Source organism: Lepus europaeus, chromosome 9, assembly GCF_033115175.1.
Source record: "Lepus europaeus isolate LE1 chromosome 9, mLepTim1.pri, whole genome shotgun sequence".
In the NCBI taxonomy this organism is placed as follows: Eukaryota; Metazoa; Chordata; class Mammalia; order Lagomorpha; family Leporidae; genus Lepus; species Lepus europaeus.
In genome coordinates, this window is record NC_084835.1 from 72,474,706 (window position 1) to 72,494,306 (window position 19,601).

The 19,601-nt window shown below is 38.5% G+C and overlaps 1 protein-coding gene across 2 annotated transcripts in view; it reads right to left on the reverse strand.

The window, feature by feature from the left end:
• Positions 1–19,601, reverse strand: part of OSBPL1A (oxysterol binding protein like 1A) — a 229,282-nt gene that overhangs the window by 134,061 nt on the left and 75,620 nt on the right. The window lies entirely within an intron of this gene.

Here is a 19,601-nt window from a genome sequence, read left to right on the forward strand (position 1 = left end):
ATGATCTTATTATTTTTTCAAGTGTTTCTACACTTTCTACATTAATTTGACTTATTTAAGAAAAGGAAAGCCCTTTTCCCGGAAAAGTTATTTCTCAAAATTCACAAGGCAAACTAGGCAGTACAAGGATAGTCCGAAAGGCACACATTGTGGCACAGATTAATCGGCAGCTTATGACGCCAGCATCCCATATCAGAGTTTCAGTTTCAGGTCCCGGCTGCTCTGCTTCTGATCCAGCTCCCTGCCAAAATACTGGGAAGACTGCAGATGACAGCCCAAGTGGGTTCTTGACACCCACAAGGGAGACCTTGGATGGGGTTCCTTTTAGGTTCCTGGCTTTGGCCTGGCCTAGCCCTGGCTGTTGTGGGCGTTTGGGAACTAAACAGAGGATGAAAGATATCTATCTCTTCCTCTCCCTCCCTGTCACTCTGCCTTTCAAATAACTAAATCTTTTTAAAAAAATATAAAAAGAGAGAAGGTCAGAGTGAATGAAGAAAGGCATTAACAACCTTTCATTAATGTTAGAATACAAAAATCAAAGATTATATTTCATCACATTTTTCATCTTATGGAATAGTTTCCTAATATTAGATATTGCTAATAAAACCCAAATAATTAAAATTAAAGTCTAAAATGTGTATCCTGATTTCACATACTTTATTTTTCATTTTGAGTCTGATATACATTGCAATATCTAGTCTCTACTTAGTTGCTAAATAGCAAAAGGGAATACCATATGCTAGTTGCCATATGACTTAAATAGTACCTCAACAGATGTCTCACAAAGAACTGTGGACCAAGCACTGTGAGATGTACCAGAAAAACAGACACAGCCTTTGTCTTCCATGAATTTTCTGCGTAATCTAGTAATTTTCCACTTTCATGACACAAGTATAGGAAGACAGAAGAGTAATTATTCATGGATAGATTTATTAAATACTACCACACGCTTGATCATCCACAATTTGATCTATGTTTTAGATATTTCATACTTTAAATATCTCTTGACTAGCAAAAAAAAAAAAAAACCACAAATTAACCAAATACATTATTATCAAAAGTGCTTGAATAAAACTGATTCTGTAAGCTTTCAAAAAGATATTCTAACTCAGTTTATATAAAAAGTCACCACTGAGACAGTGTAAAACTTTCATCTGAAACAGTCAAAGGTTCTGTAATTTCTGACAATTTAGTATTAAAGTAAGATTTTGAATAAATATTAACTTGCCCAGGGTCATGGCCTAAGAAATGATGAACCTTGGCATACGCTGCACTGCAGTGCCAAGCATCAGGGCATGCTTATATAATGGTGTTTACTCACGAGGAGTGCTATATAAAAAGAAATAGAACTGCTAAGCTTCTAGAAAAGCCACCAACTGGGAATCACTGCAAAATGTTTTAGCCAGTTAATATTTAGAGACTACACTGTCATGAATAAATGCAAAAAGGCCAGTATGTTACCTTATTTGGCCTACTATAAGAATCTGTTAATTTTGAGGAAAAAAGTTATTTTTTGTACTAAAAATATTTTTGCAGTCAAGAAAGCTGCTAGAAGATCATATTAGAAAGGCATAACTTCAGAGACATAAAAAGCTCACAATCTGTCATTTTTCATGATTACACTGTATAATTTTTTAATTGGGTAAGTTTTAAAAGTAGTGGGTAAGTACTTTCTTTATATGTTAACCAACAGAACTCTAATACAGCAACCTCAATTGTCCTCCTCATGTAAAAAAGTCTACACTTCATATTCTAACATATAAGATGCACCATAAATTGAATCTGTTTCAGCCAGACTGTTTTGCTGGAAATATCTGTTTACCTAGAAACAGTCTTGTACTTTATTGCCTCTAAACTTCTGTTCAAGATGTTCCCTCTCCCCTGAATACTAGAAATAATAATTACTGATATTTGGAAATTTCCCCACTTAACAGAATATTTTGTTTTTCCAGGCCTAGTTCAAATGCCACCCTTCCATAAAGCCTTCCTCAAACAACACCTTGAGATATGACATCTCTAATGGACCCAGAGCAGTCAAATCCAGTTGCAGTAGAGGACATGGGCAACTGTGGTTATGTGGTATCTCTATTACTCTGTGAACTCTAAATCTCTTGACCCCTCAGACATCTGATGCTGAGCTTTGTGCACAGAAAATACACTTTTAGGTGAATAAAAAATATTTTACTTCCATGGTAGCACAGAAAATCCCAATGGTTTTTAATTATTGTATTTTACATTAAATCAATTATACTTTGCTTTAAAACACAAGGTGAAAACATTCTCATTTCTATTACTAGTGTGATTAGAATACACTAAAAATTGGTAATTTTTAACAATAGCCTGTTTTTTACTTGAGGCACAAGAAAACTTTTTTCATATTTCATTTGGGACAAGATATTAAAAGAAAAAAAAAGAATGAATGGCATTTTATTTCATCACCCCTGCCCTGTGGGAATGGTCCTACCTTAAATATGTTTTCCTTTTAATTAAATATAAGATAGAATAACTAAAAACTCAGAGGTCTAGTAATGAAACTAAGGAAAAAAGGAAACAAAATACTGAAATAAGACAATTTCCCTTTAATGGTTGGAAAAGTAATACATGTAACTGTACATACAAGAGCTGGTCCCACGTTCATGAGAGGAGGCATTTGAATGATTGTTTTCCTACATAATAGGAATTAAAGAAATACCTCAAGAAAATTCATACTCTCTCCTTAAAATTCAAAATATTTGGACATAAATATCAGCTAATCTAAAAACGTCTACACAAACCTGTAACTTGAAAAACATCGAGAGGTGACACTATAAAAGACACAAGAATATAAACTTTGTTCAAATTCACATGTCTAGCTTGAATAAAATTATTCACTAAAAAAATACCTCTGATCGTTCTAATTGGATATCCATATTTATATTTTATACAAGTTGCACATAAGGGATATGGCTCAAAGTAGAATGAGTTAAATTAAGCAAGATTAAAAATTAGTATCAGAAAAGTTGTAAGACAAATAGCAAACAAGTTATATATACCTTAAAAATGTGAAATATTCAGAGTGGAAGTTATCATTATGGACTAGAGTAATCAAATTACATGAAAGCAATGGGACTTGATTTGAATCTTAAAGAATAAGTGACATCTTGGTTGCTAAATATAAGCCTAACAAACCAAACACAGCTAAAATACTATAATTGGTACTATCAGGTAGTTATGAAAATACTAGGGCTATGAGCAAGATAGTGTCAGAATTATGGTCAATGAGAACTCTACAGCAATGAGAGGATTTCATTTATAATTTGCTGAGTGGTAACTGTGTGCACCATGCCAGGTACTTCAGTTAAAGGGATAAATAAGAAACAAATAGCTTTGGTTCTTATAGAACTTAGTGTCAGGCAATGGAAACAGAAAATCAAACAAGTACTACTGAATGGATGATAGCAATCAAATGAATCTTTAGAGGAATGTAGGGAAAGCATAAGAATAGCTAGAAAAAATACACTGTATTTAAAAAAAAAAAGGCATAGAAAATAGGGTACCTGTCAAGGAGACTTTCTAGTCAGGTCAAATGAAACAGGAAAGAAGCCAATAGAGCCATAGAATATGTTTTGCATCGTTTTGCAAATAAGAGTGAAATGAAGCAATAGGGAAGATTAACTTAACCAAACTGAATAAAATCTCAAAGGTGATAAGTGAATTTCATCACTCCTAATTCAAGTGTCAAACATGTTCCTCACCCACAATAGTAACCTTTCAAGAAAAATAGAGTCAAAGAGGTAAACACTAAATAGGTAGTCACACGTGATCTAAAGAACTTCACCTGTGGGAAGGGCAGGCAAGGGGTCCATATAAAAGTATGTGACACAAAGAAAAAGATGAAGAGAAAAATTTGATGCAATATTAAATGTAGTCTGAATGCTTGAGTGTGCTTCAGAGTATGATGCTTGCCTATAAGCAATAAGTCACTTAGTTTTTTTATTTTTAAAAAGATTTATTAATTTCAAAAACAGAGGAAGGGGGAAAGGGGAAGGGGGAAGTGCAGAGGGGGAGAGAGAGAGAGAGAGAATGTCTCAGGGAGGGAGGGAGGAACAATGTCTCATCTGTTGGTTCATTCCCCATTCTAAATGGCAGCAATGGCTGTGGCTGGTCCTGGCCAAAGCCAGGAGCCCAGAACTCCATTTGGGTCTCCCATATGGGTGGAAGGGACCCAAATACTTGGGCCATCTTGTGCTGTTTTCCCAGGTGCATTATTATCAGGGAGCTGGACAGGAAGCAAAATAGCTGGACTTGAACCAGCACTCTAATACAAGATGCCAACAACACAAGCGATGGCTTAACCCACTGTGCCACAATGCAGGCTCCTACTTTGTTTTCCAGCCATAGTGTGTCCCCTATTGAAGCAGTCAACTTTGTTGTCTGAAAGCAAGCTTGGATCAAGGATAGGAGTTTCCTTTCCAGTGCTATGTAGACGCTTGCATTGGCCCAACTGTTCTGGCCTCTACCCTTGCTTGCTCTTCTGGTATCTAAGATCTTAGAGGAGACCAGTCCTGCTCAGAATGGGGAACAGAAAGAATTCATGACTGATTAGTGCTATGATAGGAAAAGCATGGGATTATTTCTAAACAAATATAAGAACACTTAGAGAAATCAAGGAGAAATTTCTGGAAGCTGCATGTAAACAATGAGAAGTTCATGTTTCATACTTAAGAAAAAAACATACACTAAGACCCTACAGCATGAGCAAAATTCTGTGTTTCTGAACAGAGTACAAAAAGCAGGAAGAGGTGGGAGATAAGATGTTGAAGTCAGTAGACACAGGTCATAAGGTCAGTCAACTCAAAGTTTAGATTATACCTGAAAGGCACTGAAGGTTTCTGGTAAGGCTCAGAAAAGATTCACTTTGGTTTTAGAGGTACTCATCTAACTATGCTATGGAATAGTCCATGGAGGTAAAGGAGGAAAATCAAACCGGATGCAGTATAAACACCCAAGTAGAAGTTGCTATGAGAAATAATGGCTATCGCCTATTTTAGTATAGTGATAAGGGGATTGCTAACATTTGAATGTTTGGCCCCTAGAATTCTCATGTTAGAATTAACCCTCCAAATCATATGGTAATGGTATATGGAGGTGATTTATGGAAGCGGTGGGACCACTTGGGAGGGAGTGAATGGGTCATGAGGAATTTGCTCAGATAAACAGATTAATCCATCCATGGATTAATGGATTATCTCAGGTATAGCTTCATTACAGAAATGAGTTTTCTTCGTCTCATTGGTTCTATCACCATGTAATGTCCTCTATTATGTAATGATGTAGCAAGAAAAAAACCTCATCAGAAGCCAAGCAGATGCTGGAGCCATGCTCTTGGACTCCCTGGCCTCCAAAACCATGAGCCAATATCAACTTCTTTTCTTCACTGATTATCCAATCTCAGTTCTTTTGTTATAACAACAAAGAACCAACTATAGCAGAGATATACCAAGGGGGACAATGGTAGAGAGATATGGAAGAGAACTGGCCAATAAATATGTATAGGGAAAGAGGAGTGGAGACAACTCCAAGATTTGGGCTTGCGAAGTTGTCTGAATTGATGCATTTTTTGAGATGCACAAGATAGGCCGGCGCCGCGGCTCACTAGGCTAATCCTCCGCCTTGCGGCACCGGTACACCAGGTTCTAGTCCCGGTCAGGGCACTGATCCTGTCCCGGTTGCCCCTCTTCCAGGCCAGCTCTCTGCTGTGGCCAGGGAGTGCAGTGGAGGATGGCCCAAGTGCTTGGGCCCTGCACCCCATGGGAGACCAGGAGAGGCACCTGGCTCCTGCCATCGGATCAGCGCGGTGCGCCGGCCGCAGCGCGCCAACCGCGGCGGCCATTGGAGGGTGAACCAATGGCAAAAGGAAGACCTTTCTCTCTGTCTCTCTCTCACTGTCCACTCTGCCTGTCAAAAATAAAAAAAATAAAAAAAGAGATGCACAAGATAAAAAAAAAAAAACAAACAAACAAACAAAAAAACCCATGAGGACAAGAAAAGAAGAAAAACCTGATGGGGAGAAAAAGGAGAGTTTCTTTGCTGTGGGTTGGAAATTTCTACTCTATGTCAACCCCACCCAAAACTTGAGCTTCAAAATAGCAGAATATGAGGCTCTAAATGCCATCTCAATTACAGGAGCCAAGCTAACATGACTGTCATCAACAAATTCTAACATACTTTTACCTCTGGTTATAAATCTGAAAATATTTACAGTTTACAAATCAAACATTCATGGTAAGCACATGAGTAGAACTGATTTACTGCAGACTGTACTGGTTAAGAGTAGACTCTGGAGCCAGACTGCCTAGGATCCAATGCTGACTCTGGATTTTACTAGGCCTGTGACCTTTGGGAAATTACCTAAATCCTCTGTTCCTGAGTTTGCTCATCTGTTAGATAAAAGCTGTATTATTGCTCAAGGCTATTACAAAGCACAAATAATAAGTGCAAAACATACAAAGAAAACTACAAAAAAGGATATACAAGTTGGCTACTATACAGGATAACACAATCTGTGGAGTATTGATAAGTTGTATATAAAAAAAGAGCATGGGATACTTAAGATGCCTGGCAGACGGATAAGGACTACCCCAAGCCAACAAGATAATGAACACAATAAAGGGAACTCCAAAAAATCCATGTGAAAAATTGGAATGAATAAGTTTACTTTGAAGTCCAAATATCGTTTTTTCATAATACACATTTTCTGTGAACTTTCTGAAGATTTTGAAATTTTTTACAATTTAACTTCTTTAAATTCCATTTTCCCACCAACATTTTGGAGTAACCTTGTAATAACAATGAAACAACATTAACAAGCAGTTTGAAAGAACAAACCCTCAGATATGCTAGAAAACAACAAGAATGTTGAGGCTGATACTACACAGATGCCAGCAATGTCTTAGTGGGAAAGGCCAAGGACAGAGGTAGATGTCAACTGGAACATCAACCCAGAGGTTTAAGTGATGAGACTTTAAACCCACATGAGGGCATGATACATGGCTTTGGATTCCCAAATCAAGCAGATGAGACCTTGTAAACAGTTAGATCCCAGTGAAAGTAGAAATGGAAAAACTGACCTTGGGCCTAAAGGGAACTGTGAAGAAAGGCATTTCTGCCAATTGCTCTGGATAGGGACCACGAGAAATAGAAATCCAGATACGTTTAGTTATGAAACTCAAATTTAAAGTTCTTAGTCCAGAAACAGAAACCTTTACAGCCTCAACAGAAACAGACACAAGACTACTCCATAAGGAAACCTCTAACAATCCAGGAAACAGCAAAAAAACAAACAAGCTCCACTGAAGTAGCCAGAGGCCATTGAGTAGAACATTTACAAAAAAAAAGAATCTGCTTTCAACAACTTGGGACATAAGACCATTCTGAAAAGGCTTAAATTAATACGTCTATAGTTATTAGAAATAAAAATTAAAAATACATGGAATGTGAAATAACACTGCTATGGGGAAATTCTTTAATCATTATTTTTTAAGGATTTATTTATTTATTTGAAAGGCAGAATTACAGAGGCAGAGGCAGAGGCAGAGAGATACATCTTCCATCCATTGGTTCACTCCCCAAAAGGTTGCCAATGGCCAGAGCCAGGCCAATCTGAAGCCAGGTACCTGGAGTTTCTTCCAGGTCTCCCACATGGGTGCAGGGACCCAAGGACTTGTGTCCCAGGACATAGCAGAGAGCTGGATTGGACGTGGAGCAGCTGGGACTCAAACCGTGCCCATATGGGACATGGGAACTGCAGGTGGCAGCTTACCCACTATGGCACAGTGTCGACCCAGGGGAAAATTTTTTAAAGCTACTGCCTAGAATTTTTACAATTACAAAATACAGTTGTTAACACCAGAAATTCACTCACAATAGCTACAAAAAATTAAATATCTTGGAATAAATTTAACCAAGGATGTCAATGATCGCTATAACAAAAATTACAAAATACTAAGGAAAGAAATAGAAGACAAAAAATGGAAAAATCTTCCATTTTAATGGATTGGAAGAATATCATCAAAATGTCTATAGTACCCAAAGAAATTCAGATTCAGTGTGATTCCAAACAAAATACTAAGAACATTCTTCTTAGATCTAGAAAAAAATGATCCTAAGATTCATATGGAAACACAAGAGACCCCAAACAGCTAAAGTAATCTTAACAAAAATGAAGCCAGAGATATAATAATACCATATTTCAAGACATACTACAGGGCATTTGTAATGAAAACAGGTTGGTAGTGGCATAAAAGAGACATGTAGATCAATGGAACAGAATAGAAACTCCAGAAATCAATTCAGACATATACAACCAATTTTTGACAAACAAGCTAAAATCTCTCCCTGTATAAATGATATTCTCTTCAACAAATGGTGTTGGGAAAACTGGATCTCCATGTGCAGAAGTGTGAAAACCCCTACCTTACATGTTATACAAAAATCAACTCACAATGGATCAAGGATCTAAGACTATGATCTGAAACCATCAAATTATTAACTAAAGGAAAACATTGGGGAAACACTGCAAGTCACTGGCATAGGCAAAGACTTCTTGGATAAGACCCCCAAAAAACAGGCAATTAAAGCAAAAATCTACAAATGGTATTATATCAAGCTAAGACGCTTCTGCATAGCAAAAGGAACACTCAGCAAAGTGAAGAGGCAAATGACAGAATGGGAAAAAATATTTGCAAACTATGCATGATAAAGGATTATTATCCAGGATATATAAGGAGCTCAAGAAATTCAACAACAAAACAATCAAGAAAGAGGCAAAGGACATGAATAGGTATTTTTTAAAGGATGAAATACAAATAGCCATCAGACACATGAAAAAGTGCTCAGAGAAATGCAAATAAAAATCACAATGAGGTTCCATCTCACCCCAGTTTGAATGGGTACCACCTAAAAATCAAAAATAAATACTGGTGGTGATATAGAGAAAAAGACACCCTAATACACTCTTAATGGAATGTAAACAAGTATAACCATTATGGAAGACAGAAAAGAGATTCCTCAGAAATCTGAAAATAGATTTACTATGACCCAGATATCCCACTCCTGAGAATTTACCCAAAGGAAATGAAATCAGTATATGAAAGAGGTATTTATACTGCCAATTGATAAAAGCCAAGATATGGACTCAACTCAGATGTTCATCAAGTGAAGACTGAATAAAGAAAATATGGTATATATACACAATGGACTACTACTCTGCCTTAAAGACTTAAATGCTGTTTTTTGCAACAAAATCAATGCAATAGGAGACCACTATGCTTAGTGAAATAAGTCAGTCACAAAAATTCAAATATCATATGCTATCTTTGATATATGGTAGTTAATATAGAATATAAAAAAATCTAAGAATGAAACTGACATCTTGTGATTTTTATAGCCATTGTTTATATTCCTATGGAATAGTAGTCTTTGTTACTTATTGAAGATTATGATTAGTTGTGTATCAAACCTGTTATTACCAAGTAAATTAACAGTATGTTATTGTAAAAATTAAAGAAAAAAAAAACAAAGTTAAGAGAGGGCATTGAGAGAAGAGGGGAGGGAGAGAAGTATGGTTATCTTCTTAGAATTTTATCTCTGAAATACATGTAATCAGTTTTCCTTATATGAATAAAAATTTTAAAAAATAAAGCCAAAGGACTAAACAGCAAAATAGACCAAGAAAATACATCTGAAAATTACTCAGAATGCAATGCAGAAAAATAGAAATGGAACAGCAAATAGAAGACAACATAAGAGTGTCCAACATATATCTATTAGGCATTCTGGCTGAAGAGAACAGGAAGAATAAATAAAATAAGAAATAAATAAAAATAAAAAATAAAATAAAGAACCAAAATCAGAAGACATAGTGACTAAAAATTGTTACAGACTGAATGAAAGATAATGACATCTTGACTTAAAAGAACAAGTCTCAAGATATAGTATAACAAAATCTAAACCAAGTGACAGAATAGAATCAAAAATACCAAAGATAAAGTAAAAATGTTGCAGTAGTGATGGAAAAAACAAACTAGACTGCCTACAAAATAATCATATTTAGGAGTCAGAAACATACCAGAGGTAAGAAGTTGAAATCACATCTTCAAAATGCTAGTGGAAGAGAACTTTAACCCAGTGAGGGTGAAATAAAGATTTAAGTAGAGATTCTACTACTCACAAACCCTCAATGAAAGCATTACTCAAAGATCTGCCCATTAGAGAAACTTGAATGAAGAAAAGAAAAGAGTAAAATATAAAAACCAGTGGCATCTATTGGCAAAAGAAAGCAAACTATTCTAGTCACATTGGTAACTCTCAGTAAGATCTCATTGACTTATACAATCTTCACATTTACTAGCTTGACAAATATACTATTTCTCCCTGAATCTCAGAGAAATAAGTTAAAAATTTATAAGCTAGATAAGTAGGTCAGTTCATTTCATTCACCCATTCATTATACGGCAGGCGGGGGGGGGGGGTATGTGTGTGTGTGCTGAGATTGACAGAAAGGGATTCCCCTTTACCACATGCCATGCACTGTTTAGAATCTGAAAATCATCACCAAACAAAAACTATTGTTTTCATGGAATTTATACAAGGGTAATTCAAAAAGTTCATGGAAAACAGAATTCAAAGATAAATGTATTTTGGTATAAAAAATTTGAGATTCAGACCTAGTTTTTTTCTTTCTTTTTTTTAAAAGATGTATTCTATTTATTTGAAAGTCAGAGATACACAGAGAGAGAAGAGGCAGAGACAGAGAGAGAAGTCTTCCATCCAATGATTCACTCCCCAGTTGGCCGCAACGGCCAGAGCTGCGCCGATCCGAAGCCAGGAGCTTCTTCTGGGTCTCCCATAATGACTGCAGGGGCCCAAGGACTTGGGCCATCTCCCACTGCAGGGGCCATAGCAGAGAGCTGGATCGGAAGAGGAACAGCCAGGACTAGAACCAGCACCCATATGGGATACCGGTGATTCAGGCCAGGGCACTAAACCACTGTGCCACAGCGCTGGACCCAGACCTAGTTTTTTCATAGTTTGCATTTTACATGGACTTTCTGAAGACCCCCCATAATATGAATTTCAAATTTCTTTTATACTAACAAACTCCTTTTAAATTCCATTTTGTTTTTCACAAATCTTTCAAGCATCTTCAAATGCTGGTGGGAGGCAGAGAATCAACTGCACATACAGAAAAGAAATCTGAAAAGTGGCAAGGAAGAGAAATTGGCAAGAGAGGGATGGCAAGTCTTGAGGGGGAGCTGAAATTGTAGAGAGGATGAGGTATCAGAGAGGCTGCTGGCAGGGAGGAGCTGGCATCTTCAAAGGTTAAGGAAAAAATTGCAAAGAGATTGCTCACAGAGGTGAGGATGGCTGAAAGAAGTATCAGATACCGGCATGCAGGAGAGTTACCGCCCTGGGTCAGAGGGGACAAGGGAAGGGGATAGAGTTGTTAAGTTACAGTTTGGTGGGGCCTTTGGTGAAAGAAGTCAGGCAGTGTTAAAGCACAGACTAGCTGGAAGGAATGCAGATGAACCCCTGACCCACTTCTCCACCACCATTCTCCTGACCAGTCTCCACTGGCTGAATCTAATCACAAGTTCAAGAGCAAGGAAGCCCAGCAGAGAATGGGTACAGAAGAGCAGAGCAAACCAGCACAGATGGCAAGAGCAAGCCTTGGTCAGAAGGGACCCTTTGAGGAAAGACTGAGAAGTAAGGAAACGAGAACCCTGGAGAGAAGCCTTGCTGGGAGAGGGAATGGCACACTTTAGGCCAGAGGCAGGCATGTGCCTGGACGTTTGAAGGACAGCAACAAGGCCAGTGAGGCTGGAACGGAGCACAAAGAGGAACCAGGAGATAAAGACAAGGAAGTAAAGAGAAAAGAGAAGGCTGATTCGGTCATTATTCGCAGGATTCTGTCTTTCACTCCAAGTGGGATGATCTGGAAGCCACTGGATGTTTCAGCAAAGGCTATCAATCTAGCAAAGTATATGCATTCAAAGTATTCTTCCTGGGTCAGGGACTGCTGAGGCAAGCGCAGAATCGGAGGACCAGTCAGAAGGCTGTTTTACCAGGCCATGTAAGAAAGTCTTGATTTGAACCAGGGTGGCAAGAGGGAAGAGGTACTGATAAGTTTGTTAGCTCAAAGGCTAAGATTTTGAGGAAAGAGTTCTAATAGGTTGGAGAGAAGGGCTTTTCTGTTTAAGACTTTTTCTTGGGGCCGATGTTGTGACATAGTGGGTTAAGCCACCACTTTTAACCCAGCATCTCATATGAGCACCAGTTTGGGTCCCAGCTGCTCCACTGTTGATCCAGCTCCCTGCTAATGGACTGGGAAAAGCAGAGGAATGTGGCCCGAATGCTTGGGACCCTGCCACTCATGTGAGAGTCCTAGAAGAAGCTATGGCTTCTGGTTTCATCCTGGCCCAGCCCCAGCCACTGTGGCCATCTGGGGAGTTAACCAGTGGACGGAAGATCTTTCTCCATCTCTCCCTCTCTCTGTAATTCCTTCAAATAAATCAATAAATCTTAAAAAAAAAAAAAAGTAGATTGTGACTGGACTGCAGATGTCCTTAAATGCCAGGATAAAGAGCTCATATTTTATGCTGGAGTTGCCAGGATCGATGAAAAAAATCTTTCAAAAGAAAAAAAAATATCAAAAAATACCTTTATAAAAATCTTGCAGTAATAATACCTTGCATCACAGAATCTGACTTCCAAGAGTTCCCTAAAATCATGCAGACTAAAGGATTGGCTGCCACCCTGATCTGGAACTAAGGTAACACAGAACCCAAGTAGTCAGGGCCAGCATTGTGTTACAGTGGGTTAAGTTGCTGCTTGCGACACCAGAATCCCATACAGGAGTGTCAGCTGCTCCACTTGCAATCCAGCTCCCTGGTAATACATTTGCAGGGTAGAGGATGGCCGAAGCATTTGGGACCCTACCCGCCAAATGGGAGACCCAAATGGAGTTCCCAGCTCCTGGCTTTGGTCTGGCCCAGTTCTGGGTATGCAGACCTTTGGGGAGTGATCAGCAGATGAAAGGTCTATTCATCACTCTGCCTTTCAAATAAATAAACCTTAAAAACAAAGGAAGAGCCAGAACTGTGGCACAGCCGGTTGAGCCCCTGTTTATATTGACATCCCACTAGGGCACCAGTTCAAGTCCTGGCTGCTCCATTGCCAATCCAGTTCCTTGATAATGGCTTGGAAAAACAATGGAAGATGGCCCATGTACTTGGGTCCATGCCAACCACGTAGGACACTTCGATGGAGTTCTGGGCTTCTGTTTTTGGTCTGGCCCAGCCCCAATTGTTGCAGTCATTTGGGGAGTAAACCAGTGGATGGAAGATTTGTGCCCCGCCCCCCTCTAGCTTGGTCTTTCAAATAATTTTTTTTTTAAAAAAGGAATCCAACAAGTATGGTAGAAACTGAGATGAAAAAAAGAAGGAACCTGGATCTTAAATACAATTTTGTACTAGGATATAAAAACTACAATAATAAGATGGATTCTATGCACAAATATTTGAGTCTTTAAGTGAGAAGTCCCTGTGAGACAACATAAGGCAGCTTAGATGTGCAGGCCAGGTATGTATCTAACCATTTCCTCAAAGGAAACAAAGGGTATAAGATTACTGTACAGGGTTGGAGTTGTGGCTTAGCGGGTAAAGCCACAGCCTATGACACCAGCATTCCATATGGGCACTGGTTTCAGAACTAGATGTTCCAATTCTGATCCAGCTCTCTGCTAATGTGCTTAGGAAAGCAGCAGAGGATGGCCCAAGTTCTTAGGCCCCTGCACCCACATGGGAGACTTAGATGAAGCTCCTAGCTCCTGACTTCAGCCTGGCCCAGCCCCGGCCATTGCAGTCATTTGGGGAATGAACTAGCAGATGGAGGCTCTCTCTCTCTCTCTCTCTCTCTCTAACTCTTTCAAATAAATAAATCTTTAAAAATACTGTAAAACAATACATAGAGGAGTTAATTATCTTCAACTCTCCAACTCCATAAAATAATCTTAATCCTATTTATTATTTATACAAAATGTAGTTCTGTTTATCTACAGTGACCTTTCAGAAAATAATATTTGTAACTGAGAATAAGCAATCTGAACTTCACTGTGAATATATAAAAACACAGCTGTCAGATCACAACCAGACACCTCCCAGATGGCATAATTCAAAATGAAAAAAATCCCTCATGAGATCAAATATTATGCATATTACTAAGCAAAGTTTATTTATCAGCTCATCAGTATTGGATGGTGCAGTCATTGCTAACACAAACATTCATACCATCATTTTGAGTGACATGTCATACAGACCATGTGAAACCAAACGATTTGACTCAAGGTTTAAGCTTTTTTCTAAATGCTTAATTTGGTTGTGGTTCCAATAAAACTCATACTTCGGTCCAGGTTAAATGAATTAATCTTTCTACTTCACGTCACTTTGGACTACTTCTACATCTTTTGAATGTTATTGTCTCTTCTTACTTTTGGTGGTTCTCAGGGGAGATGTTTCAAAAGCCCACTGACGGCGAGATTCCAAGACGGCATAATAGGGAAAGGAAGTACTGCTTTAGACTAGGGGAAAATAGTAACAAAACCAGGAGAGAGTTGGAAAGAGATCTGCAGTGGAAATTCTACAGAAGGAAGAGAGATGCCGTGGAGCAGTGTGGAAGGTGCAGATGTGCAGCAATGACTGGGGACACAACACTGGATCTCCACAGCCAAGAGATGAAGGAAGCACAGGCATCGAGAGCTAGGTGAGAGCAGACAGCAGCATCCTGCGCCACTGGCTATATTGCCGGAGGGAGAGCCTTTGTCTTTAGTCTTGGAGTCCAGACTGTAGCCCTAAGGGGTACAGGGTACCCAGCTAACACAGCAAAAAAAGGGCATGTTTCTCTCTCCATCCTCCCACAAAGGTGCCTAGCAACCAGCTGGGAGAGGGCACTACCTTGACACTAGGAGCAGCTGCAGTGGCTTTTGTATGCACCCAGTAACTGATGGAGACAAGGCATCATATTGACACCAGTAATGGCTGCAGCAGCCCACAAGCATGTGTCCAGCAACAGGCAGGGAAAAGACATTTTGACACCAGCAATGGCTACAGAAGCTGTTATACACATCTGGCAACTGGTGGGCAGAAGGAGCCACTGTAACACCAGCAGTGGCTGCGGAGGTTGCTGTATGTGTGTGTGATCCAGGGATTTTACCAAAGGGGAAAAAACTATATTCCCAAGTACTTTGAGTCTGTCTGGGAAAACTGACAGAAGGCTGGGCACCAACACAGGACTATGAGGTAACCCCAGACACTCAACATATTAGAGGCTCTGAGGTTCAAACCACCAAGGCGGAGTATCCAGAGTATCCACAGGCAACTGGCTCTTGGGAATATCTCTGCCTCTCTGTGGATGGGACAGGTTAGTGGGGCAGAGTGAATCCTATGCACCCTGTGACTGTGGACCCTTGTGTGCTGAGACTGTGGGAACATGTTGACTGCACAATAGGGCACAGGGTGTAGCTGGGTCTCTGGGCAATCACTGCGTGTGGCAGCAGAGGCTCAGAGGTCCCTGACTGCCAGGTTGGTCACTGTAGCAGGATCTATGGTCACATGAGAATTGCACAGATCCTTGTGAGGTTCACGCAGCAGCACAGGTAAGTCTTTCCCCCAGTGTGGGCTAACTGAGGGCATTGATCACCTTGGTAAAGAGGTGGTGAGGATGTGATTATGCCAACAAAAGCATTCATACCCTGCCCCCTGCTGACAATATAGGAGATCTATCACATCCAACTTGGGTATCACCTGGATACAATCCCCATCCTATCCCCCCAATCACTGACCAGAGCTCCCTGGCCACACCTAGGTATGGGAATTCACCAAAAGAGCAGATACTCTGCTAAGCTACAGAGGCACAGTTCAAAAGTAAAAGCCATCAGAGGAGAAAACCAACAAGTATTTTTAAAAAATGACTTTAAAAAAGCAGAAATTCAAGAAATAAGGAAGACAATATAACTTCCTAAAAGAATACAAAAACACTTCAATATTAGAATGTGAAGACAAAGAGATTGATGAAATGCCTGAAAAGGAAATCAAAAGATTAATCATAGAATTACTCAGAAGCAATGAGAAGCAAATTGAAGAGTTAAAGAAATCCTTACATGAAATGGATGAAAAATTTTCCCATGAGATTAAGATTTTTGAAGAGAAATCAAACTGAAATACTAGAAATGAAGAATTCAATATGTAAAGTAAGAAATACAGTGAAAAGCCTTAACAACAGACTTGGTGAGGAAGAAGAAACAATATCCAAGCTAGAAGACAAATCTTTGGAAATTTCAATTAGACTAAAAGAGGAAGGAGAAATTAGAAAAATAAAAAACAGTGTTGTAATTTATGAGATATTATCAGAAGACCCAACATACAGGTCTTAGAAGTTCCTGAAGGTGTAGAAAGAGAGAATGGATTAGAAGGCCTAGTCTGTGAAATAATTACAGAAAACGTCCCCAATTTTGAGAAAGTAAGGGACATCAAAGTACATGAGGCACACAGAACTCCTAATATAGATGACCAGAAAAGATCTTTACCACAACACATTGTAGTCAAACTTTTAACAGTAAAACATAAAGAAAAGATTCTAAAATGTGCATGCAAGAAACATCAGAGAACTTTCAGAGGATCTCCCATTAAATTTACAGCTGATTTCTCATCAGAATCCATATAGGATGGGAGAGAATGGAGAGACATAGTTCAAGTCTTAAAGAGAAAAAAACTGTCAACCCAGAATACTGTATGCTGCAAACCTCTCAGTTATGAATGAAGGTGAAGTAAAGGCCTTCCACAGCAAACAGAAATTGAAAGAATTTGTCACCACTTGTCCAGTCTTTCAAAAGATGCTTAAAGATGTGCTGCACACAAAAACACAGTTCTCATTATGAAAGAAGGTGAAGGCAGAAAATCTCCCAGTAAAAGTTCAATGGAAATCCAAAGCAAATAATAGGAATATTTAGCAAAAAATTACAGGGCTAAGTCATCACTTATCAATAGTAATCTTGACTATAAATGGCCTAAATTCTTCCGTTAAAAGATACAGACTAGCAAACTGGATTTAAAAAAACAAGACTCAACTACATGCTACAAACAAGAAACACATCTCACCAACAAAAATACACACAGACTGAAAATGAAAGGATGGAAAAAGATATTCCATGCTAACAGAAAATAAAAACAAGCAGGCATAGCCATCCTAATATCAGACAAAATGGAATTTAACATGCAAATTGTTCAAAGAGACAGAGTAGGGCCAGTGCCATGGCTCACTTGGCTAATCCTCCGCCTGCGGCACCAGCACCTTGGGTTCTAGTCCTGGCTGGGGTGTCAGATTCTGTCCCAGGTGCTCCTCTTCCAGTCCAGCTCTTTGCTGTGGCCCGGGGAGGCAGTGGAGGATGGCCCAAGTGCTTGGGTTCTGTACCCGCATGGGAGACCAGGAGGAAGCACCTGGCTCCTGGCTTCGGATCGGCACAGTGCACCGGCCGTAGCAGCCATTTGGGGGTGAACCAACAGAAAAAGGAAGACCTTTCTCACTGTCTCTCTCTAACTCTGCCTGTCAACAACAACAACAACAACAAAAAGAGACAGTAGAGCACTATATAATGATTAAGAGATCAATTCAATAGGAAGACATGACTATAGTAAATGTATATACATCCAATGCTAAGGCACCTCACTATTTAAAATAAATGTTAATGTATCTAAAGGGAGACACAGACTCCAATACAATAGTAATAGGGTACTTTAAACACCCCACTTTCATAAATGAACAAGTCAACATAGGAATAACAGGGCTAATCTACACTTTGAACCAAATGGACCCAACTGGTATTTGCAGAACATTTCATCCCACAGTTGCAGAATACACATTCTTCTCATCAGTGCATGGAACTTTCTGTAGGAGAGACCATAAGGTAGGCCATAAAGCAAGTCTCAATCAATTAAAAAAAATCATACCATATATACTTTCTGACCACAATAGAATGAAACTGGAAATTAATAGCTCTAGAATCTCTAGAATATATACAAATGCATGGAGACTGAACAACATGCTCCTGAATGAACAGTGGGTCACAGAAAAAATCAAAAGGGAAATCAAAGAATTTGTAGAAAAAAGTGAAGATGATAATATAACATATCAAAAGTTGTGAGATACAACAAAAGCAGTGTTAAAAAGGAAGTTTACAGCAATTGGTCCTTACATCAAGAAACTGTGATGGCATCAATAAATGAGCTTTAATATATCTCAAAGACCTAGAAAAACAACAACAAACCAAACCTAAAATTAGGAGGAAAGAAATAATTAAAATTAGTGAAGAAATAAAATTGAAGCAAAAATTACAAAATATCAGTGAAATGAAAAACTGGTTCTTTGAAAAAAAAATTGGTACACCTCTTTTTGGCCAACTAACCAAAAAATAAAGAAGGTTCAAATGAATAAAATCAGAGATGAAAAAGGAATGTAATGACAGATACCACAGAAATAAAAAGAATCATCAAGAATTACTACAAAGAGTTATACACCAACAAATGGGAAAATCTAGAAGTAATGGATAAATTCCTGGACACATACAATCTACCAAAATTGAGTCATCAAGACACAGAAGACTTAAATAGACCAATAACCAAGATGGAGATTGAATCAGTAATAAAGGCCCTCCAACAAAGAAATCCCAGGACCAGATGGCTTCACTGCTGAATTCTACCAGACATTTAAAAAACTACTTCCAATTCTTCTTAAGCTATTCAAAACAATTGAAAAGGAGGGAATCTTCCCAAACTCCTTCTATGAGGCATCATCTTAATTCCTAAGTCAGAAGATTCAACAGAGAAAGAGAATTATAGACCAATATTCCTGATGAACATAGATGCAAAAATCCTTAACAAAATATTAGCTAATCAAGTGCAACAATACATCAGAAAGATCATTCCCCCAGACCAAATGGGATTTATCCTTGATATGCAGGGATGGTTCAACATTCACAAAAATCAATAAAAGTGATATATCACATTAACAGACTGAAGAATAAAAACCATATGATTATCTCAATACATGCAGAGAAAGCATTTGATAAACTACAACAGCTTTCCATGATGAAAACCTCAAGCAAATTCAGTATAGAAAGAGCATTCTTCAACACAATTAAGACAATTGATGACAAACACACAGTCAGCATCCTATTAAACGGTGATGGGATAACTGACCCTAAGAAAAGTAAAGGAGCTATTTAGAATGATAGCTTGCAAGTGACAGTCTATGAGCTCAAGCTTTAGGTAGTCTAACTCCAAAATCCACATTTTATGGAATTCTTAAGCAAAATTCTCAGTATGTAGAAAAATGAACTTAAAATCCCAAAATAGTAACTTAAAACTTTCCTTTTTCTTAAAAGAAAAAAAATATTATCAATACAATGAGCATCCTCAGTGAGTAGAAATTTTAAATGGCCCTTTTAGAATTTCCAAATAGTTTCAGCAAATGCAATTGTGAATTTAAAACTAAAATTTATTTAAAACATA